Below are 22118 nucleotides of genomic sequence, written 5' to 3'. Positions count from 1 at the left end.
CATGCATATTTTTTATATATTGTCTGCAAGACTTGATAAAGCTCTGAATCCCAACAAAAGATAACTGCAATGTGTTTTTATGACTTGTCGACAGTACTATATTTAGATCCAGTGAAGTAGATTAAAAATACTTGAAGAAAATAGATGACGCTTGTAGTCATATGAATGAAGAGAGAATAATATGGGTGGTACATGGACACAGTGGATGATTACTTGATAAAGACGCATAATAAAGAGAAATGACAACGAAGAGGAACGAAGATAAATAAAAATGAGAGTAGGGTAGAATGTTACGTCACGGTAGGCAAGGGCTAACGAGCAACAATGGTGGAGTAGACTCTGCTAGGTCACGGTAGGTAAAGGACAATGGTCAACAACAGTGGGGAATAACGAATGACCTTATGGTGGGGAGAGGCCAGTCATAAACAGCAGTGAAGGAGAATGGACGAGGCGAAGACTGTAACTCTCGAAAAGTGTTACAGGTAAGTTGCTGGCGTTGGGGAAGTGTTACTGGCAAGTTGCTGATGTTAGGGGAGTGTCACTGGCCGCGTAATTGCTGACGTTAATGAATCGTGGGCGGGTAAGTTGCTGACGTTAATAAATCGTGGGCGGGTAAGTTGCTGACGTTAATGAATCGTGGGCGGGTAAGTTGCTGACGTTAATGAACTGTGGTAAGGTAAGTATCTGACGTTAGGTAAGTATCATAGATGAGCATCGCCACAATGCTGTAGCTCTTGCCTGACCACGAGTGAGTGTTGTAAGCAGCAGGCGGACAACACCCAGGTGTTAGCATGTGTCAACTACGCAAGCTCGTGTGATTTTTCTGAAAGCAGATATCAAGTCACTACCTTATTATTGGCGATTTGAACCCGGGATCGCTGGATCAAGAGCCCGGGTCTACAACCACAACGCCACCGCACCTAGGAGGAGGAATACAAGAACAAAACATTAACAATCAATCTTCCTGACATATATAACCGTATTTAGGTTGCATGCATAGCACATGAAATCATGGTGGTCGGAGAGGTGGACCTATGGAACGCCAGCTTATCTCTCTAACACTTCAAAATATTAATTTTTAAAGGGGTGGACGGATAAGCCATTGCAAGACCTCGGTCAGATGACCAAAAGCTGCAGTGGCGGGTCATATGACCAAGACCCGCGTCAGGAAACACTTGTCCTCTTTCCTAACGAATCAGACTTAACCTAACCTAATATAACACATACACCAACATCACTAACAATGGATAAAACAAGTTAATAACTAGACATTTTATTTTGGGAGAAGATAGGTAAGTCATACGAGAATGTGTTGAGTTTGTTTACCACTTACATGAAAATGTGCTGAGGTCTCCTCAGGGAGGAATATTCACGAGACTAGATACAAACACTGTACTGTATATATCTCTCACTGTATATATGCTAAGAGTTTACCTCAGTTACCTTAATTATAGGTTTTAAATTAGTTTTTTCTTTTTTTATACAGGCGACATGCAGCCTTTTAAGAACCTTCATACATTCGATAGGGATGACACGTATCATGTCCAATACTTGAATAAGTTGTGGATATATTTACGTTAATTATCATGGAGTGCATTAACTTACTGATGTTCAAACAGTAATTTCCTGATGTTCAAACATTAATTTCCTGATGTTCAAATAACAATTTCCTGATGTTCAAACAATTTCCTGATGTTCAAACATCAATTTCCTGATGTTGAAACATCAATTTCCTGATGTTCAAACATCAATTTCCTGATGTTCAAACATCAATTTCCTGATGTTCAAACATCAATTTCCTGATGTTCAAACATCAATTTCCTGATGTTCAAACATCAATTTCCTGATGTTCAAACATCAATTTACTGATGTTCAGATACTATGGCAGAGACAAAGAAATATAAGCTGAGATTGGTCAATCAAAGTTGGTCTCATATAAGACTAGTATGCCTGTAAGGGCACTTGATCCGAGGAGGAGGAGCTACGACCACTTTGGTACAAGTGTGTATACTTCAAATTCACCAGGTGCTGTGTGACTCCTACGGGTTTAGCTCTTCCCCAGTTATAATACACCTAAGCTGAACATTGTAGGTCATGGAACAAGTACACCCGACAAACAAGTACACCCGACAAACAAGTACACCCAACAAAGTTACCTCAACTCAACCAAGTACACCAGCCAAAGTTAAGCACCCGACAAACAAGTACACCCGACAAACAAGTACACCCAACAAGTACACTCAACCAAGAAGTACACCCAGCCAAGAAGTACACCCGACAAACAAGTACACCCGACAAACAAGTACACCCAACAAGTACACTCAACCAAGAAGTACACCCGACAAACAAGTACACCCGACAAACAAGTACACCCGACAAACAAGTACACCCGACAAACAAGTACACCCGACAAACAGGTACACCCGACAAACAAGTACACCCGACAAACAAGTACACCCGACAAACAAGTACACCCGACAAACAGGTACACCCGACAAACAGGTACACCCGACAAACAAGTACACCCGACAAACAAGTACACCCGACAAACAGGTACACCCGACAAACAGGTACACCCGACAAACAAGTACACCCGACAAACATCAGACACTTTCAAGGTCATTTCAAGTTACCGTTGGCACTGACCCACCGGAAGTGTTGTGAGACAAGTGCAGCGACGTGGTTGCCTACGCTCCATTATGTCCTAGACTCTATTATGTCCAGGATTCTATTGTACCCAAGAGTATTTAGTCCAAGAGTGTGTTGTGGCTAGGAGATAATTCTGTCTGAGTGTCCATTGTGGCTGAGTCTGGCGGCTTAAATAGTGAGAAAGGCAGGGGTAAAGAAGGGAGGGTAGCAGGGGGGGTAAGGTAGGGAGGGAGGCAGGGAAATGGAGGGTAGGGAGGTAGGGGTAAGGGTAGGGGAGGGAGGAGGGTAAGGTAGGAGGAGGCAGGGAGGGGTAGGGTAGGGAGGGAGGCAGGAGTAAGGTAGGGAGAGAGGCAGGGGAAGGTAGGAGGGAGGAGGAGGGTAGGTGGGAGGGAGGAGGGGAGTAAGGTAGGGAGGGAGGCAGGGGTAAGGTAGGGAGGGAGGCAGGGGTAAGGTAGGGAGGGAGGCAGGGGTAAGGTAGGGAGGGAGGCAGGGTAAGGTAGGGAGGGAGGCAGGGAGGTAAGGTAGGGAGGGTGGCAGAGGTAGGGAAGGGCAGGGAGGCAGGGGTAAGGTAGGGTGGCATTGGTAAGGGAGGGTGGCAGGGGTAAGGTAGAGAGGGAGGCAGGGGTAAGGAAAGGAGGGTGGCAGGAGTAAGGTAGGGAGAGTGGCAGGGGTAAGGTAGGGAGGGTGGCAGGGGTAAGGAAGGCAGGGTGGCGGGAGGTAAGGGAGGGTAGGGAGGGTGGCAGGGGAGGGTAAGGAAGGCAGGGGTGGCAGGGGTAAGGTAGTGAGGGTGGCAGGGGTAAGGAATGGAGGGTGGCAGGTGTAAGGTAGGGAGGGTGGCAGGGGTAAGGAAAGGAGGGTGGCAGGGGTAAGGAAAGGAAAGGAGGGTAGGCAGGGGAAGGGAAGGCAGGGTGGCAGGGGTAAGGTAGGGAGGGTGGCAGGGGTAAGGAAAGGAGGGTGGCAGGGGTAAGGTGGGAGGGTGGCAGGGTGCTTAAGGGGGAGGAGGCAGGATGGCAGGGAGGGGTAAGGGAAGGCAGGGTGGCAGGAGTAAGGTAGGGAGAGTGGCAGGGGTAAGGTAGGGAGGGTGGCAGGGGTAAGGAAGGCAGGGTGGCAGGGGTAAGGTAGGGAGGGTGGCAGGGGTAAGGAAGGCAGGGTGGCAGGGGTAAGGTAGGGAGGGTGGCAGGGGTAAGGAAAGGAGGGTGGCAGGGGTAAGGTAGGGAGGGTGGCAGGGGTAAGGAAGGCAGGGGTAAGGCTCAGAGAAAGGGATTAAAGAAAGAGGGGAAGAAGGAAAGGTAGAGGAAGGCGATGAGAAGAGGTGAGGGGGGAGGGGAGGGAAGAGAAGGGGTAAGTGAGGGGAGAGAGGGGAGGAAGGGGTGCGTGCAGACTACAAGTAGATAATTACCTGCTTCAGCACGGTGTGATAGACACTGAAGTGTTACACCACGCTACCATGACTGTGGCAGGGAGGGAAGGAGGCAGGCAGGGAGGGAAGGAGGCAGGCAGGCAGGCAGGGAGGGAAGGAGGCAGGCAGGCAGGCAGGCAGGCAGGGAGGGAAGGAGGCAGGCAGGCAGGGAGGCAGGGAGGGAAGGAGGCAGGCAGGCAGGGAGGGAAGGAGGCAGGCAGGAAGGGAAGGAGGCAGGCAGGCAGGGAGGGAAGGAGGCAGGGAGGGAAGGAGGCAGGCAGGGAGGGAAGGAGGCAGGCAGGCAGGCAGGGAGGGAAGGAGGCAGGCAGGCAGGGAGGGAAGGAGGCAGGCAGGCAGGGAGGGAAGGAGGCAGGCAGGCAGGGAGGGAAGGAGGCAGGCAGGCAGGGAGGGAAGGAGGCAGGCAGGCAGGGAGGGAAGGAAGGAAGGAGGCAGGCAGGCAGGGAGGGAAGGAAGGAAGGAGGCAGGCAGGCAGGGAGGGAAGGAAGGGGGCAGGCAGGCAGGCAGGGAGGGAAGGAAGGAAGGAGGCAGGCAGGCATGCAGGGAGGGAAGGAAGGAGGCAGGCAGGCAGGGAGGGAGGGAAGGAAGGAGGCAGGCAGGCAGGCAGGGAGGGAAGGAAGGAGGCAGGCAGGCAGGGAGGGAAGGAAGGAGGCAGGCAGGCAGGGAGGGAGGGAAGGAGGCAGACAGGCAGGCAGGCAGGCAGGGAGGGAGGGATGTAGGCAGGAAGGGAAGGAGGCAGGCAGGTAGGCAGGCAGGGAGGGACGGAGGCAGGCAGACAGGCAGGCAGGGAGGGAGGGAAAGAGGCAGGCAGGGAGGGAGGGAAGGAGGCAGGCAGGAAGGGAGGCAGGCAGGCAGGCAGGGAGGGAGGGAGTGAGGGAGGCAGGCAGGGAGGGAGGGACGCATGCAGGCAGGCAGGGAGGGACGCATGCAGGCAGGCAGGGAGGGACGCATGCAGGCAAGCAGGGAGGGAGGCATGCAGGCAGGCAGGGAGGGAGGCATGCAGGCAGGCAGGCAGGGAGGCATGCAGGCAGACAGGGAGGGAGGCATGCAGGCAGGCAGGGAGGGAAGGAGGCAGGCAGGCAGGCAAGCAGGCAGGCAGGGAAGGAGGCAGGCAGGCAGGCTGGCAGGGAGGGAAGGAGGCAGGCAGGCAGGGAGGGAAGGAGGCAGGCAGGCAGGGAGGGAAGGAGGCAGGCAGGCAGGCAGGGAGGGAAGGAGGCAGGCAGGCAGGGAGAGAAGGAGGCAGGCAGGCAGGGAGGGAAGGAAGGAGGCAGGCAGGCAGGCATGGAGGGAAGGAAGGAGGCAGGTAGGCAGGCAGGCAGGGAGGGAAGGAAGGAGGCAGGCTGGCAGTCAGGGAGGGAGGGAAGGAGGCAGGCAGGCAGGCAGGGAGGGAGGGAAGGAGGCAGGCAGGCAGGGAGGGAGGGAGGCATGCAGGCAGGCAGGCAGGCAGGCAGGGAGGGAGGGAAGGAGGCAGGCAGGCAGGGAGGGAGGGATGTAGGCAGGAAGGGAAGGAGGCAGGCAGGCAGGTAGGCAGGCAGGGAGGGAGGGAGGGAAGGAGGCAGGCAGACAGGCAGGGAGGGAGGGAAAGAGGCAGGCAGGTAGGCAGGCAGGCAGGCAGGGAGGGAGGAAGGCATGCAGGCAGGCAGGGAGGGACGCATGCAGGCAGGCAGGGAGGGATGCAGGCAGGCAGGGAGGGATGCATGCAGACAGGCAGGGAGGGAGGCATGCAGGCAGGCAGGCAGGGAGGGAGGCATGCAGGCAGGCAGGCAGGGAGGGATGCATGCAGGCAGGCAGGGAGGGAGGAATGCAGGCAGGCAGGGAGGGAGGCATGCAGGCAGGCAGGGAGGGAGGCATGCAGGCAGGCAGGCAGGGAGGGAGGCAGGCAGGCAGGGACGGACGGAGGGAAGGAGGCAGGCAGGGAGGGAGGGAGGGAGGCAGGCAGGCAGGCAGGCAGGCAGGGACAGACGGAGGGAGGGAGGCAGGCAGGCAGGCAGGCAGGCAGGGAGGGAGGGAAGGAGGCAGGCAGGGAGGGAGGGAGGGAGGGAGGGAGGCAGGCAGGCAGGCACGGAGGGAGGGAGGGAGGCAGGCAGGCAGGCAGGCAGGGGTGTGGTGGAGGGAGGGAGGGAGGCAGGTAGGTAGGTAGGGAGGCAGGCAGGCAGGCAGGCAGGGAGGCAGGCAGGCAGGCAGGGAGGGAGGGAGGCAGGCAGGCAGGCAGGCAGGCAGGGAGGGAGGCAGTGACGGACCGACGGACGGAGAGAGGGAGACAGGCAGGCAGGGAGGAACGGAGGGAGGGAGGCAGGCAGGCAGAGATGGAGGGAGGGAGGAAAGCAGGCAGGGATGGAGGCAGGCAGACAGGGAGGGAGGGAGGCAGGGAGGGAGGGAGTCAGGGAGGGAGGCAGGCAGGGAGTCAGGGAGGGAGGGAGGTAAGGAGGCAGGCAGGCAGGCAGGGAGGGATGCAGGCATGCAGGCAGGAAGGGGAGGGAGGCAGGGAGGCATGCAGGCAGGGAGGGGAGGGAGACAGGGAGGCATGCAGGCAGGGAGGGGAGGGAAGGAGGCATGCAGGCAGGCAGGGAGGGAGGGAGGGAGGCATGCAGGCAGGGAGGGAGGGAGGCATGCAGGCAGGTAGGGAGGGAGGCATCCAGGCAGGCAGGGAGGGAGGGAGGGAGGCATACAGGCAGGCAGGGAGGGAGGCATGCAGGCAGGCAGGCATGGAGGGAAGGAAGGAGGGAGGCATGCAGGCAGGGAGGGAGGCAGGCAGGCAGGGAGGGAGGGAGGCATGCAGGCAGGCAGGCAGGCAGGGAGGGAGGCATGCAGGCAGGCAGGCAGGGAGGGAGGGAGGCATGCAGGCAGGAAGGACGGGAGGGAGGCATGCAGGCAGGGAGGGAGGGAGGGAGGCAGGCAGGCAGGAAGGGAGGGAGGGAGGGAATGGAAGGAGGGAGGCAGGCAGGCAGGGAGGAAGGGAGGGAGGGAGGCATGCAGGCAGGCAGGGAGGGAGGCATGCAGGCAGGCAGGGAGGGAGGCATGCAGGCAGGCAGGCAGGCAGGGAGGGAGGCATGCAGGCAGGAAGGAAGGGAGGGAGGCATGCAGGCAGGGAGGAAGGGAGGGAGGCATGCAGGCAGGCAGGGAGGGAGGGAGGCAGGCAGGCAGGCAGGAAGGGAGGGAGGGAGGGAAGGAAGGAGGGAGGCAGGCAGGGAGGCATGCAGGCAGGCAGGGAGGGAGGCATGCAGGCAGGCAGGCAGGGAGGGAGGGAGTCATGCAGGCAGGGAGGGAGGGAAGGAGAGAGGGAGGGAAGGAAGGAGAGAGGGAGGGAGGGAGGCATGCAGGCAGGTAGGGAGGGAGGCATACAGGCAGGCAGGGAGGGAGGGAGGCATGCAGGCAGGCAGGCAGGCAGACAGGCAGGCAGGCAGGCAGGGAGGGAGGGAAGCATGCAGGCAGGCAGGCAGGCAGGCAGGCAGGCAGGCAGGCAGGCATGGAGGGAAGGAAGGAGGGAGGGAGGCATGCAGGCAAGGAGGGAGGGAGGCAGGCAGGCAGGCAGGGAAGGAGGCAGGGAAGGAGGCAGGCAGACAGGTAGGCAGGCAAGCAGGCAGGGAAGGAGGCAGGCAGGCAGGCATGCAGGCAGGGAAGGAGGCAGGCAGGCAGGCAGGCAGGGAAGGAGGCAGGGAAGGAGGCAGGCAGGCAGGCAGGCAGGCAGGGAGGGAAGGAGGCATGCAGGCAGGGAGGGAGGCATGCAGGCAGGCAGGCAGGGAGGGAAGGAGGGAGGCATGCATGCAGGGAGGGAGGGAGGCATGCAGGCAGGCAGGGAGGGAGGGAGGCATACAGGGAGGGACGGAGGCATGCAGGCATACAGAGAGGGAGGGAAGGAAGGAGGGAGGGAGGGAAAGAGGGAGGGAGGGAGGGAGGCATGCAGGCAGGGAGGGAGGCAGCCATGCAGGCAGGGAGGGAGGGAGGCATGCAGGCAGGGAGGGAGGCAGCCATGCAGGCAGGGAGGGAGGGAGGCATGCAGGCAGGGAGGGAGGCAGCCATGCAGGCAGGGAGGGAGGGAGGCATGCAGGCAGGGAGGCAGGCAGGCAGGCAGGGAGGGAGGGAGGCAGGCAGGCAGGCAGGCAGGCAGGCAGGCAGGGAGCGAGGCAGGGAGGGAGGGAGTGAGGCAGGGAGGGAGAGAGGCAGGCAGGGAGGCAGGCAGGCAAGTAGGGAGGCAGGCAGGTAGGTAGGGAAGGACGGAGGCAGGCAGGCAGGGAAGGACGGAGGCATGCAGGCTGGCAGGCAGGGAGGGAGGGAGGGACGGGCGGAGGGAGGGAGGGAGGGAGGGAGGGAGAGAGGCAGGCAGGGAGGCAGGCAGGCAGGTAGGTAGGGAGGCAGGCAGGGAGGGAGGGAGGGAGGCAGGCAGGCAGGCAGGCAGGGAAGGACGGAGGCAGGCAGGCAGGGAAGGACGGAGGCATGCAGGCTGGCAGGCAGGGAGGGAGGGAGGGACGGGCGGAGGGAGGGAGGGAGGGAGGGAGGCAGGCAGGGACGGACGGATGGAGGCAGGCAGGCAGGCAGGCAGGCAGGCAGGCAGGGAAGGAAGGACGGAGGCATGCAGGGAGGGAGGGAGGGAAGCAGGCAGGAACGGAGGGAGGAAGGGGGGGAGGGAGGCAGGGACTGACGGACGGAGGGAGGGAGGCAGGCAGGCAGGCAAGCAGGGAGGAGGGAGGCAGGCAGGCAGGGAGGGAGCGAGGGAGGGAAGCAAGCAGGCAGGCAGGGAGGAAGGGAGGCAGGCAGGCAGGCAGGCAGGCAGGCAGGGAGGAAGGGAGGCAGGCAGGCAGGGAAAGTTGGAGGCAAGGAGAGAGGGAGGTAAATAATCTGGGAAGGATTTAGAGTGAGTAAAAGAGGGAGGGAGGTAGTGATGTTTGGTGAGGTGGAGGATGATAGTAAGTCTTGTGTAGTCTAAAATAACAATAACAAAGCCATAAGCAACTTAGCAAGAAACATTTCTATAAAAAAATATTTGTCTTGATTTTAATTCTAATATATTGGTTTTAATACATTTTAATTATTTTTTAGTCATTTTTCTAACTGTTAACCAACTTTTAATTCTGAACACCAGAATCAAGATGATTTATTAGCAGTTATTTCTGCAACTTTTCCCCTCTCAGAAAAGGAGCAGAAGAGGAGTCTAGTTGTTGTTCTCATAATTAAGGTGAAGCAAATACCTTTGAAAAGACTTAGTTGACTCGTCAATCTTTCCTCATCTTACACCTTGTGTCTGTTGGTGTGTTTTAAAACACCAGGTTGATGACTGTTTCTGTCGGTGTGTTTGAGAACACCAGGTTGGTGACAGTGTTTCTGTTGGTGTGTTTTAAAACACCAGGTTGATGACGTTTCTGTTGTTGTCTTTTAAAACACCAGGTTGATGACTGTTTCTGTTGGTTTGTTTTAGAACACCAGGTTGGTGACAGTGTTTCTGTTAGTGTATTTTAAGGCCAGACTGATGACAGTATCTCAGATGTTTGTGGGATGCACACAACAGGTGCTGTTGTGCCAGGGTAGGACGAATATTATTATTTATCGGACTTGTACTTTCAAACTTTGTAATAAATTAGGAATAAAGAAACATAGGAAATTGGTATTTCTTAATAAAATTTTGAGCAAGGATTCTAATTTAGAAGAGTCAGATGAGTATAAAATTTTGTCCTCCAGAAAATAGTCAAGTTAATTTTAATAAAAAAATCTGTTGTATGTTGCAAGCAGCAAGTACCAGTATACTGTATGTTGCAAGTACCAGTATACTGTATGTTGCAAGTACCAGTATACTGTATGTTGCAAGTACCAGTATACTGTATGTTGCAAGTATCAGTATACTGTATGTTGCAAATACCAGTGTACTGTATATTGCAAGTACCAGTGTACTGTATATTGCAAGTACCAATATACTGTATGTTGCAAGTACCAGTATACTGTATATTGCAAGTACCAGTATACTGTATGTTGCAAGTACCGGTATACTGTATGTTGCAAGTACCAGTATACTGTATATTGCAAGTACCAAATGCCAGTATACTGTATATTGCAAGTACCAGTATACTGTATGCTGCAGGTAGCAAGTGCCAGTATACTGTACATTGCAAGTACTAGTATACTGTATGCTGCAGGTAGCAAGTACTAGTATACTGTATGGTGCAGGTAGCAAGTACCAGTATACTGTATATTGTAAATACCAGTATACTGTATGTTGCAAGTACCAGTATACTATATATTGTAGGCAGCAAGTACCAGTATACTGTATATTGCAAGTACCAGTATGCTGGAAGTAGCAAGTACCAGTACACTACGTTGCAAGTACCAGTATACTGTATATTTCAAGTACCAGTATACTCTATATTGCAAGTACCAGTATACTGTATATTGCAAGTACCAGTATGCTGGAAGTAGCAAGTACCAGTACACTACGTTGCAAGTACCAGTATACTGTATATTTCAAGTACCAGTATACTCTATATTGCAAGTACTAGTATACTGTATATTGCAAGTACCAGTATACTGTATATTGCAAGTAGCAAGTACCAGTATACTGTATATTGCAAGTAGCAAGTGCCAATATACTGTATATTGCAAGTACCAGTATACTGTATGCTGCAGGTAGCAAGTGCCAGTATACTGTATATTGCAAGTACCAGTATACTGTATGTTGCAAGTACCAGTATACTGTATATTGCAAGTACCAGTATACTGTATGTTGCAAGTACCAGTATACTGTATATTGCAAATACCAGTATACTGTATGTTGCAAGTACCAGTATACTGTATATTGCAAGTAGCAAGTGCCAGTATACTGTATATTGCAAGTACAAGTATGCTGGAAGTAGCAAGTATCAGTACACTGTATGTTGCAAGTACCAGTATACTGTATATTGCAAGTACCAGTATACTCTATATTGCAAGTGCCAGTATACTGTATATTGCAAGTAGCAAGTACTAGTATACTGTTGCATGTAGCAAGTACCAGTATACTGTGTGTGGCAAGTAGCAGGTACCAGTATAGTGTATGTTGCAAGCAGCAGGTACCAGTATAGTGTATGTTGCAAGAAGCAGGCACCAGTATTGTGTATGTTGCAAGCAGCAGGTACCAGTATTGTGTATGTTGCAAGCGGCAGGTACCAGTATTGTGTATGTTGCAAGCGGCAGGTACCATTAGTGTTGCAAGCGGCAGGTACCAGTATAGTGTATGTTGCAAGCGGCAGGTACCATAGTGTATGTTGCAAGCGGCAGTTACCAGTATAGTGTATGTTGCAAGCGGCAGGTACCAGTATAGTGTATGTTGCAAGTGGCAAGTACCAGTATAATGTTGCAAGCGGCAGGTGCCAGTATAGTGTATGTTGCAAGCGGCAGGTACCAGTATAGTGTATGTTGCAACTAGCAAGTACCAGTATACTGTTGCATGTAGCAAGTACCAGTATACTGTGTGTGTCAAGCAGCAGGTACCAGTATAGTGTACGTTGCAAGCAGCAGGTACCATTATTGTGTATGTTGCAAGCGGCAGGTGCCAGTATAGTGTATGTTGCAAGCGGCAAGTACCAGTATAGTGTTGCAAGCGGCAGGTACCAGTATAGTGTATGTTGCAAGTGGCAAGTACCAGTATAGTGTTGCAAGCGACAGGTACCAGTATAGTGTATGTTGCAAGCGGCAGGTACCAGTATAGTGTAGGTTGCAAGCGGCAGGTACCAGTATAATGTATGTTGCAAGCAACTGGTACGTGTAGTGTATGTTGCAAGCGACAGGTACCGGTATAGTGTATGTTGCAAGCGGCGAGTACCAGTATAGTGTTGCAAGCGACAGGTACCAGTATAGTGTATGTTGCAAGCGACAAGTACCAGTATAGTGTATGTTGCAAGCGACAGGTACCAGTATAGTGTATGTTGCAAGCGACAGGTACCAGTATAGTGTATGTTGCAAGCGACAGGTACGAGTATAGTGTATGTTGCAAGCGACAGGTATCAGTATAGTGTTGCAAGATACAGGTATCAGTATAGTGTTGCAAGCGACAGGTATCAGTATAGTGTTGCAAGCGACAGGTACCAGTATAGTGTTGCAAGCGACAGGTATCAGTATAGTGTTGCAAGCGACAGGTATCAGTATAGTGTTGCAAGCGACAGGTATCAGTATAGTGTTGCAAGCGACAGGTATCAGTATAGTGTTGCAAGCGACAGGTATCATAGTGTTGCAAGCGACAGGTATCAGTATAGTGTTGCAAGCGACAGGTACCAGTATAGTGTTGCAAGCGACAGTTATCAGTATAGTGTTGCAAGCGACAGGTACCAGTATAGTGTTGCAAGCGACAGGTATCAGTATAGTGTTGCAAGCGACAGGTATCATAGTGTTGCAAGCGACAGGTATCAGTATAGTGTTGCAAGCGACAGGTACCAGTATAGTGTTGCAAGCGACAGGTACCAGTATAGTGTTGCAAGCGACAGGTATCAGTATAGTGTTGCAAGCGACAGGTATCAGTATAGTGTTGCAAGCGACAGGTGCCAGTATAGTGTTGCAAGCGACAGGTATCAGTATAGTGTTGCAAGCGACAGGTATCAATATAGTGTTGCAAGCGACAGGTACCAGTATAGTGTTGCAAGCGACAGGTACCCTATAGTGTTGCAAGCGACAGGTATCAGTATAGTGTTGCAAGCGACAGGTATCAGTAGTGTTGCAAGCGACAGGTATCAGTATAGTGTTGCAAGCGACAGGTATCAATATAGTGTTGCAAGCGACAGGTACCAGTATAGTGTTGCAAGCGACAGGTATCAGTATAGTGTTGCAAGCGACAGGTATCAATATAGTGTTGCAAGCGACAGGTACCAGTATAGTGTTGCAAGCGACAGGTATCAGTATAGTGTTGCAAGCGACAGGTACCAGTATAGTGTTGCAAGCGACAGGTACCAGTATCAGTATAGTGTTGCAAGCGACAGGTATCAGTATAGTGTTGCAAGCGACAGGTATCAGTATAGTGTTGCAAGCGACAGGTACCAGTATAGTGTTGCAAGCGACAGGTACCAGTATAGTGTTGCAAGCGACAGGTATCAGTATAGTGTTGCAAGCGACAGGTATCAGTATAGTGTTGCAAGCGACAGGTATCAGTAGTGTTGCAAGCGACAGGTATCAGTATAGTGTTGCAAGCGACAGGTATCAGTAGTGTTGCAAGCGACAGGTATCAGTATAGTGTTGCAAGCGACAGGTATCAGTGGTGTTGCAAGCGACAGGTATCAGTATAGTGTTGCAAGCGACAGGTATCAGTATAGTGTTGCAAGCGACAGGTATCAGTAGTGTTGCAAGCGACAGGTATCAGTATAGTGTTGCAAGCGACAGGTATCAGTATAGTGTTGCAAGCGACAGGTATCAGTATAGTGTTGCAAGCGACAGGTATCATAGTGTTGCAAGCGACAGGTATAGTGTTGCAAGCGACAGGTATCATAGTGTTGCAAGCGACAGGTATCAGTGTTGCAAGCGACAGGTATCAGTATAGTGTTGCAAGCGACAGGTATCAGTATAGTGTTGCAAGCGACAGGTATCAGTATAGTGTTGCAAGCGACAGGTATCAGTATAGTGTTGCAAGCGACAGGTATCAGTATAGTGTTGCAAGCGACAGGTATCAGTATAGTGTTGCAAGCGACAGGTATCAGTATAGTGTTGCAAGCGACAGGTATCAGTATAGTGTTGCAAGCGACAGGTATCAGTATAGTGTTGCAAGCGACAGGTATCAGTATAGTGTTGCAAGCGACAGGTATCAGTATAGTGTTGCAAGCGACAGGTATCAGTATAGTGTTGCAAGCGACAGGTATCAGTATAGTGTTGCAAGCGACAGGTATCAGTATAGTGTTGCAAGCGACAGGTATCAGTATAGTGTTGCAAGCGACAGGTATCAGTATAGTGTTGCAAGCGACAGGTATCAGTATAGTGTTGCAAGCGACAGGTATCAGTATAGTGTTGCAAGCGACAGGTATCAGTATAGTGTTGCAAGCGACAGGTATCAGTATAGTGTTGCAAGCGACAGGTATCAGTATAGTGTTGTAAGCGACAGGTATCAGTATAGTGTTGCAAGCGACAGGTATCAGTATAGTGTTGCAAGCGACAGGTATCAGTATAGTGTTGCAAGCGACAGGTATCAGTATAGTGTTGCAAGCGACAGTATAGTGTTGCAAGCGACAGGTATCAGTATAGTGTTGCACGCGACAGGTATCAGTATAGTGTTGCAAGCGACAGGTATCAGTATAGTGTTGCAAGCGACAGGTATCAGTATAGTGTTGCAAGCGACAGGTATCAGTATAGTGTTGCAAGCGACAGGTATCAGTATAGTGTTGCAAGCGACAGGTATCATAGTGTTGCAAGCGACAGGTATCAGTATAGTGTTGCAAGCGACAGGTATCAGTATAGTGTTGCAAGCGACAGGTATCAGTATAGTGTTGCAAGCGACAGGTACCAGTATAGTGTTGCAAGCGACAGGTATCAGTATAGTGTTGCAAGCGACAGGTATCAGTATAGTGTTGCAAGCGACAGGTAGTGTTGCAAGCGACAGGTATCAGTATAGTGTTGCAAGCGACAGGTAGTGTTGCAAGCGACAGTATAGTGTTGCAAGCGACAGTATAGTGTTGCAAGCGACAGGTATCAGTATAGTGTTGTTGCAAGCGACAGGTATCAGTATAGTGTTGCAAGCGACAGGTATCAGTATAGTGTTGCAAGCGACAGGTATCAGTATAGTGTTGCAAGCGACAGGTATCAGTATAGTGTTGCAAGCGACAGGTATCAGTATAGTGTTGCAAGCGACAGGTATCAGTATAGTGTTGCAAGCGACAGGTATCAGTATAGTGTTGCAAGCGACAGGTATCAGTATAGTGTTGCAAGCGACAGGTATCAGTATAGTGTTGCAAGCGACAGGTATCATAGTGTTGCAAGCGACAGGTATCATAGTGTTGCAAGCGACAGGTATCATAGTGTTGCAAGCGACAGGTATCAGTATAGTGTTGCAAGCGACAGGTATCAGTGTTGCAAGCGACAGGTACCAGTATAGTGTTGCAAGCGACAGGTATCAGTATAGTGTTGCAAGCGACAGGTACCAGTATAGTGTTGCAAGCGACAGGTATCAGTATAGTGTTGCAAGCGACAGGTACTAGTATAGTGTTGCAAGCGACAGGTATCAGTATAGTGTTGCAAGCGACAGGTATCAGTATAGTGTTGCAAGCGACAGGTATCAGTATAGTGTTGCAAGCGACATGTACCAGTATAGTGTTGCAAGCGACAGGTATCAGTGTTGCAAGCGACAGGTACCAGTATAGTGTTGCAAGCGACAGGTATCAGTATAGTGTTGCAAGCGACAGGTACCAGTATAGTGTTGCAAGCGACAGGTATCATAGTGTTGCAAGCGACAGGTACCAGTATAGTGTTGTAAGCGACAGGTATCAGTATAGTGTTGCAAGCGACAGGTATCAGTATAGTGTTGCAAGCGACAGGTATCAGTATAGTGTTGCAAGCGACAGGTATCAGTATAGTGTTGCAAGCGACAGGTATCAGTATAGTGTTGCAAGCGACAGGTATCAGTATAGTGTTGCAAGCGACAGGTATCAGTATAGTGTTGCAAGCGACAGGTATCAGTATAGTGTTGCAAGCGACAGGTATCAGTATAGTGTTGCAAGCGACAGGTATCAGTATAGTGTTGCAAGCGACAGGTATCAGTATAGTGTTGCAAGCGACAGGTATCAGTATAGTGTTGCAAGCGACAGGTACCAGTATAGTGTTGTAAGCGACAGGTATCAGTATAGTGTTGCAAGCGACAGGTACCAGTATAGTGTTGCAAGCGACAGGTATCAGTATAGTGTTCCAAGCGACAGGTATCAGTATAGTGTTGCAAGCGACAGGTATCATAGTGTTGCAAGCGACAGGTACCAGTATAGTGTTGCAAGCGACAGGTATCAGTATAGTGTTGCAAGCGACAGGTATCAGTATAGTGTTGCAAGCGACAGGTACCAGTATAGTGTTGCAAGCGACAGGTACCAGTATAGTGTTGCAAGCGACAGGTATCAGTATAGTGTTGCAAGCGACAGGTATCAGTATAGTGTTGCAAGCGACAGGTATCAGTATAGTGTTGCAAGCGACAGGTACCAGTATAGTGTTGCAAGCGACAGGTATCAGTATAGTGTTGCAAGCGACAGGTATCAATATAGAGTATACAATTTCTAATTAAATAAATTCTTTGCTAACCATCGGGTCAAGAATTTCGTAGAACTCAGATCAACAGGATGAAAGTGAGAGATCAGGTGTCTGCTCCAACTTTTAAGGGAGTGGAATAATGTGCACGAGGTTCCACATTTTGTAAGTCTGAGTGGCCTGTGGACATCACTGTACACTGCTGACAACTTGATCAGCGGGAAATGATGAAGACGCATTTTAAGATTAAGCTGATGAGTGAGCCCAGAAGGCCCAGGAGTGAGCTTGGGAGTGAGCCTTGGGAGGCTCGGGAGAGATTAGGAGTGAGCTAAGGAGAGCCTGGACCGAATCTACGAGACCCAAGACTATTATTTCATATATCTGAATTTCGTATCGTGTTGATTATTAGGCTGTTTTGTAACACTGTGAGTCGATACTCTGACCCAGCTGTTGTTTATTAAAAAAACACCAGGCAGTTGTATCTTATGTCCAGAGAGATCTCCAGAACAAGTTTGTCAGTGCTTCAAACAGAAATAGAGAAAGCACAGTGTTTTTTGTTTTTGTTTTTGGTTGAGCTGTGAATGATGCACCAGTCCTGGCTGGAGGTGTCCTTGGTAATGCTTTATACATAGCTATGCAAGGTGTCTCGTCTCTTTTTTCAATTCTTCCCCCTACATGGGCGGAAGGTAATTTACCGCGTGAAATATTGCGATTAGTATTTTTTTTTTTTGCATATGTTGCTAGTCTTTCAGGTAATATTGCGGTTTACTGGTGTGAGGACCAAAGTTATCAGTTACTACCGCTGAAGCAAACATAACTGTATGAACGTGTTATCATTATTAACTTCTCTACTTTTATCGAATAACTCACTATCTGCCCTTTTTTTCTTTAAGGTCAGTTTCCAGGTCAGAGGAGAGATGGTAATGTAGAATAAGACACTATGTGCCCAGGTCTCATTTTTCACTACCGTTTCTTCTCTTGTCGGTCTTCTAAACTATTTACTTCACACAGACGGTAGTGTCTCAACTATAAGAATGCCATATTAAGCAGTGGTCGGTGTCCACAGAGTCGTCATATCGATGCCAAGTATTGGTGGTGACAAATACACATAAAACCTGAAATGTTTGCAAACCTGTCACTTCTACAAGTACAACTTCCATCATCTTGAAGACACGCTTGAAGTCACTCATATCAGTTGAAATGAAGCGTAGTGGACGAAGATGTCCATTAAAATATCTTAGTTTATATCATTATGATTAAGTAAGATCAACGCTTCAGGAGAGTATACTGAACAGTCAGGAGAGTATACTGAACAGTCAGGACAGTATACCGAACAGTCAGGACAGTATACTGAACAGTCAGGAGAGTATACTGAACAGTCAGGACAGTATACCGAACAGTCAGGACAGTATACTGAGCAGTCAGGACAGTATACTGAACAGTCAGGACAGTATACTGAAGTCAGGACAGTATACTGAACAGTCAGGACAGTATACTGAACAGTCAGGACAGTATACTGAACAGTCAGGACAGTATACTAAGCAGTCAGGACAGTATACTGAGCAGTCAGGACAGTATACTGAACAGTCAGGACAGTATACTGAGCAGTCAGGACAGTATACTGAACAGTCAGGACAGTATACTGAGCAGTCAGGACAGTATACTGAGCAGTCAGGACAGTATACTGAACAGTCAGGACAGTTACTGAACAGTCAGGACAGTATACTGAGCAGTCAGGACAGTATACTGAACAGTCAGGACAGTATACTGAGCAGTCAGGAAAGTACACTGAACAGTCAGGACAGTATACTGAGCAGTCAGGACAGTATACTGAACAGTCAGGACAGTATACTGAGCAGTCAGGACAGTATACTGAGCAGTCAGGACAGTATACTGAACAGTCAGGACAGTATACTCAGCAGTCAGGACAGTATACTCAGCAGTCAGGACAGTATACTGAGCAGTCAGGACAGTATACTGAGCAGTCAGGACAGTATACTGAGCAGTCAGGACAGTATACTGAGCAGTCAGGACAGTACACTGAACAGTCAGGACAGTATACTGAGCAGTCAGGACAGTATACTGAGCAGTCAGGACAGTACACTGAACAGTCAGGACAGTACACTGAACAGTCAGGACAGTATACTGAACAGTCAGGACAGTATACTGAACAGTCAGGACAGTATACTGAGCAGTCAGGACAGTATACTGAGCAGTCAGGACAGTATACTGAACAGTCAGGACAGTATACTGAGCAGTCAGGACAGTATACTGAGCAGTCAGGACAATATACTGAACAGTCAGGACAGTATACTGAACAGTCAGGACAGTATACTGAACAGTCAGGACAGTATACTGAGCAGTCAGGACAGTATACTGAACAGTCAGGACAGTATACTGAACAGTCAGGACAGTATACTGAACAGTCAGGACAGTATACTGAGCAGTCAGGACAGTATACTGAACAGTCAGGACAGTATACTGAACAGTCAGGACAGTATACTGAACAGTCAGGACAGTATACTGAACAGTCAGGACAGTATACTGAGCAGTCAGGACAGTATACTGAACAGTCAGGACAGTATACTGAACAGTCAGGACAGTATACTGAGCAGTCAGGACAGTATACTGAGCAGTCATGACAGTATACTGAGCAGTCAGGACAGTATACTGAGCAGTCAGGACAGTATACTGAACAGTCAGGACAGTATACTGAACAGTCAGGACAGTATACTGAGCAGTCAGGACAGTATACTGAACAGTCAGGACAGTATACTGAACAGTCAGGACAGTATACTGAACAGTCAGGACAGTATACTGAACAGTCAGGACAGTATACTGAACAGTCAGGACAGTATACTGAGCAGTCAGGACAGTATACTGAGCAGTCAGGACAGTATACTGAACAGTCAGGACAGTATACTGAACAGTCAGGACAGTATACTGAACAGTCAAGACAGTATACTGAACAGTCAGGACAGTATACTGAGCAGTCAGGACAGTATACTGAACAGTCAGGACAGTACACTGAACAGTCAGGACAGTACACTGAACAGTCAGGACAGTATACTGAGCAGTCAGGACAGTATACTGAGCAGTCAGGACAGTATACTGAACAGTCAGAACAGTATACTGAACAGTCAGGACAGTATACTGAACAGTCAGGACAGTATACTGAGCAGTCAGGACAGTATACTGAGCAGTCAGGACAGTATACTGAACAGTCAGGACAGTATACTGAACAGTCAGGAGAGTATACTGAACAGTCAGGAGAGTGTAGTAAGTACAGTCAGGAGAGTGTAGTAAGTACAGTCAGGAGAGTGTAGCAAAACACAGTCAGAAGAGTGTAGTAAAACACAGTCAGGAGAGTGTAGTAAAACACAGTCAGGAGAGTGTAGTAAAACACAGTCAGGAGAGTGTAGCAAAACACAGTCAGGAGAGTGTAGTAAAACACAGTCAGGAGAGTGTAGTAAAACACAGTCAGGAGAGTGTAGTAAGTACAGTCAGGAGAGTGTAGTAAAACACAGCCAGGAGAGTGTAGTAAAACACAGTCAGGAGAGTGTAGTAAAACACAGTCAGAAGAGTGTAGTAAAACACAGTCAGGAGAGTGTAGTAAAACACAGTCAGGAGAGTGTAGTAAAACACAGTCAGGAGAGTGTAGTAAAACACAGTCAGGAGAGTGTAGTAAAACACAGTCAGGAGAGTGTAGTAAAACACAGTCAGAAGAGTGTAGTAAAATACAGTCAGGAGAGTGTAGTAAAACACAGTCAGGAGAGTGTAGTAAAACACAGTCAGGAGAGTGTAGTAAAACACAGTCAGGAGAGTGTAGTAAGTACAGTCAGGAGAGTGTAGTAAAACACAGCCAGGAGAGTGTAGTAAAACACAGTCAGGAGAGTGTAGTAAAACACAGTCAGGAGAGTGTAGTAAAACACAGTCAGGAGAGTGTAGTAAAACACAGTCAGAAGAGTGTAGTAAAACACAGTCAGGAGAGTGTAGTAAAACACAGTCAGGAGAGTGTAGTAAAACACAGTCAGGAGAGTGTAGTAAGTACAGTCAGGAGAGTGTAGTAAACACAGTCAGGAGAGTGTAGTAAAACACAGTCAGGAGAGTGTAGTAAGTACAGTCAGGAGAGTGTAGTAAACACAGTCAGGAGAGTGTAGTAAAACACAGTCAGGAGAGTGTAGTAAGTACAGTCAGGAGAGTGTAGTAAAACACAGTCAGGAGAGTGTAGTAAAACACAGTCAGGAGAGTGTAGTAAGTACAGTCAGGAGAGTGTAGTAAACACAGTCAAGAGAGTGTAGTAAAACACAGTCAGGAGAGTGTAGTAAGTACAGTCAGGAGAGTGTAGTAAGTACAGTCAGGAGAGTGTAGTAAGTACAGTCAGGAGAGTGTAGTAAGTACAGTCAGGAGAGTGTAGTAAGTACAGTCAGGAGAGTGTAGTAAGTACAGTCAGGAGAGTGTAGTAAGTACAGTCAGGAGAGTGTAGTAAAACACAGTCAGGAGAGTGTAGTAAAACACAGTCAGGAGAGTGTAGTAAGTACAGTCAGGAGAGTGTAGTAAACACAGTCAGGAGAGTGTAGTAAAACACAGTCAGGAGAGTGTAGTAAGTACAGTCAGGAGAGTGTAGTAAGTACAGTCAGGAGAGTGTAGTAAGTACAGTCAGGAGAGTGTAGTAAGTACAGTCAGGAGAGTGTAGTAAAACACAGTCAGGAGAGTGTAGTAAAACACAGTCAGGAGAGTGTAGTAAAACACAGTCAGGAGAGTGTAGTAAAACACAGTCAGGAGAGTGTAGTAAGTACGGTCAGGAGAGTGTAGTAAAACACAGTCAGGAGAGTGTAGTAAACACAGTCAGGAGAGTGTAGTAAAACACAGTCAGGAGAGTGTAGTAAGTACAGTCAGGAGAGTGTAGTAAGTACAGTCAGGAGAGTGTAGTAAAACACAGTCAGGAGAGTGTAGTAAAACACAGTCAGGAGAGTGTAGTAAAACACAGTCAGGAGAGTGTAGTAAAACACAGTCAGGAGAGTGTAGTAAAACACAGTCAGAAGAGTGTAGTAAAACACAGTCAGGAGAGTGTAGTAAAACACAGTCAGGAGAGTGTAGTAAAACACAGTCAGGAGAGTGTAGTAAAACACAGTCAGGAGAGTGTAGTAAAACACAGTCAGGAGAGTGTAGTAAGTACAGTCAGGAGAGTGTAGTAAAACACAGTCAGGAGAGTGTAGTAAAACACAGTCAGGAGAGTGTAGTAAAACACAGTCAGGAGAGTGTAGTAAAACACAGTCAGGAGAGTGTAGTAAAACACAGTCAGGAGAGTGTAGTAAAACACAGTCAGGAGAGTGTAGTAAAACACAGTCAGGAGAGTGTAGTAAAACACAGTCAGGAGAGTGTAGTAAAACACAGTCAGGAGAGTGTAGTAAAACACAGTCAGGAGAGTGTAGTAAAACAGTCAGGAGAGTGTAGTAAGTACAGTCAGGAGAGTGTAGTAAACACAGTCAGGAGAGTGTAGTAAAACACAGTCAGGAGAGAGTAGTAAAACACAGTCAGGAGAGTGTAGTAAACACAGTCAGGAGAGTGTAGTAAAACACAGTCAGGAGAGTGTAGTAAAACACAGTCAGGAGAGTGTAGTAAAACACAGTCAGGAGAGTGTAGTAAAACACAGTCAGGAGAGTGTAGTAAAACACAGTCAGGAGAGTGTAGTAAAACACAGTCAGGAGAGTGTAGTAAAACACAGTCAGGAGAGTGTAGTAAAACACAGTCAGGAGAGTGTAGTAAAACACAGTCAGGAGAGTGTAGTAAGTACAGTCAGGAGAGAGTCAGGAGAGTGTAGTAAAACACAGGAGAGTGTAGTAAAACACAGTCAGGAGAGTGTAGTAAGTACAGTCAAGAGAGTGTA

General features: G+C 49.5%; 1 protein-coding gene across 5 annotated transcripts in view; it reads right to left on the bottom strand.

Annotated features, from left to right (window-relative positions):
* The window catches only part of LOC128692507 (cyclic nucleotide-gated channel alpha-3), a 1073829-nt gene that overhangs the window by 769540 nt on the left and 282171 nt on the right, over positions 1–22118 (bottom strand). The window contains exon 2 of one of the 5 annotated variants that reach the window (XM_070089999.1): positions 849–920. The exons of the other annotated variants lie outside the window; for them this stretch is intronic. The gene's annotated coding sequence lies outside the window, so the exon portion shown is untranslated. The remainder of the gene's footprint in view (positions 1–848; positions 921–22118) is intronic. 5 annotated transcript variants of the gene reach the window in all.

Source organism: Cherax quadricarinatus, chromosome 30 (assembly GCF_038502225.1).
Source record: "Cherax quadricarinatus isolate ZL_2023a chromosome 30, ASM3850222v1, whole genome shotgun sequence".
In the NCBI taxonomy this organism is placed as follows: domain Eukaryota; kingdom Metazoa; phylum Arthropoda; class Malacostraca; order Decapoda; family Parastacidae; genus Cherax; species Cherax quadricarinatus.
The sequence above is the reverse complement of the archived record's forward strand: the minus strand, read 5'-3'. Positions and strand labels throughout refer to the sequence as shown.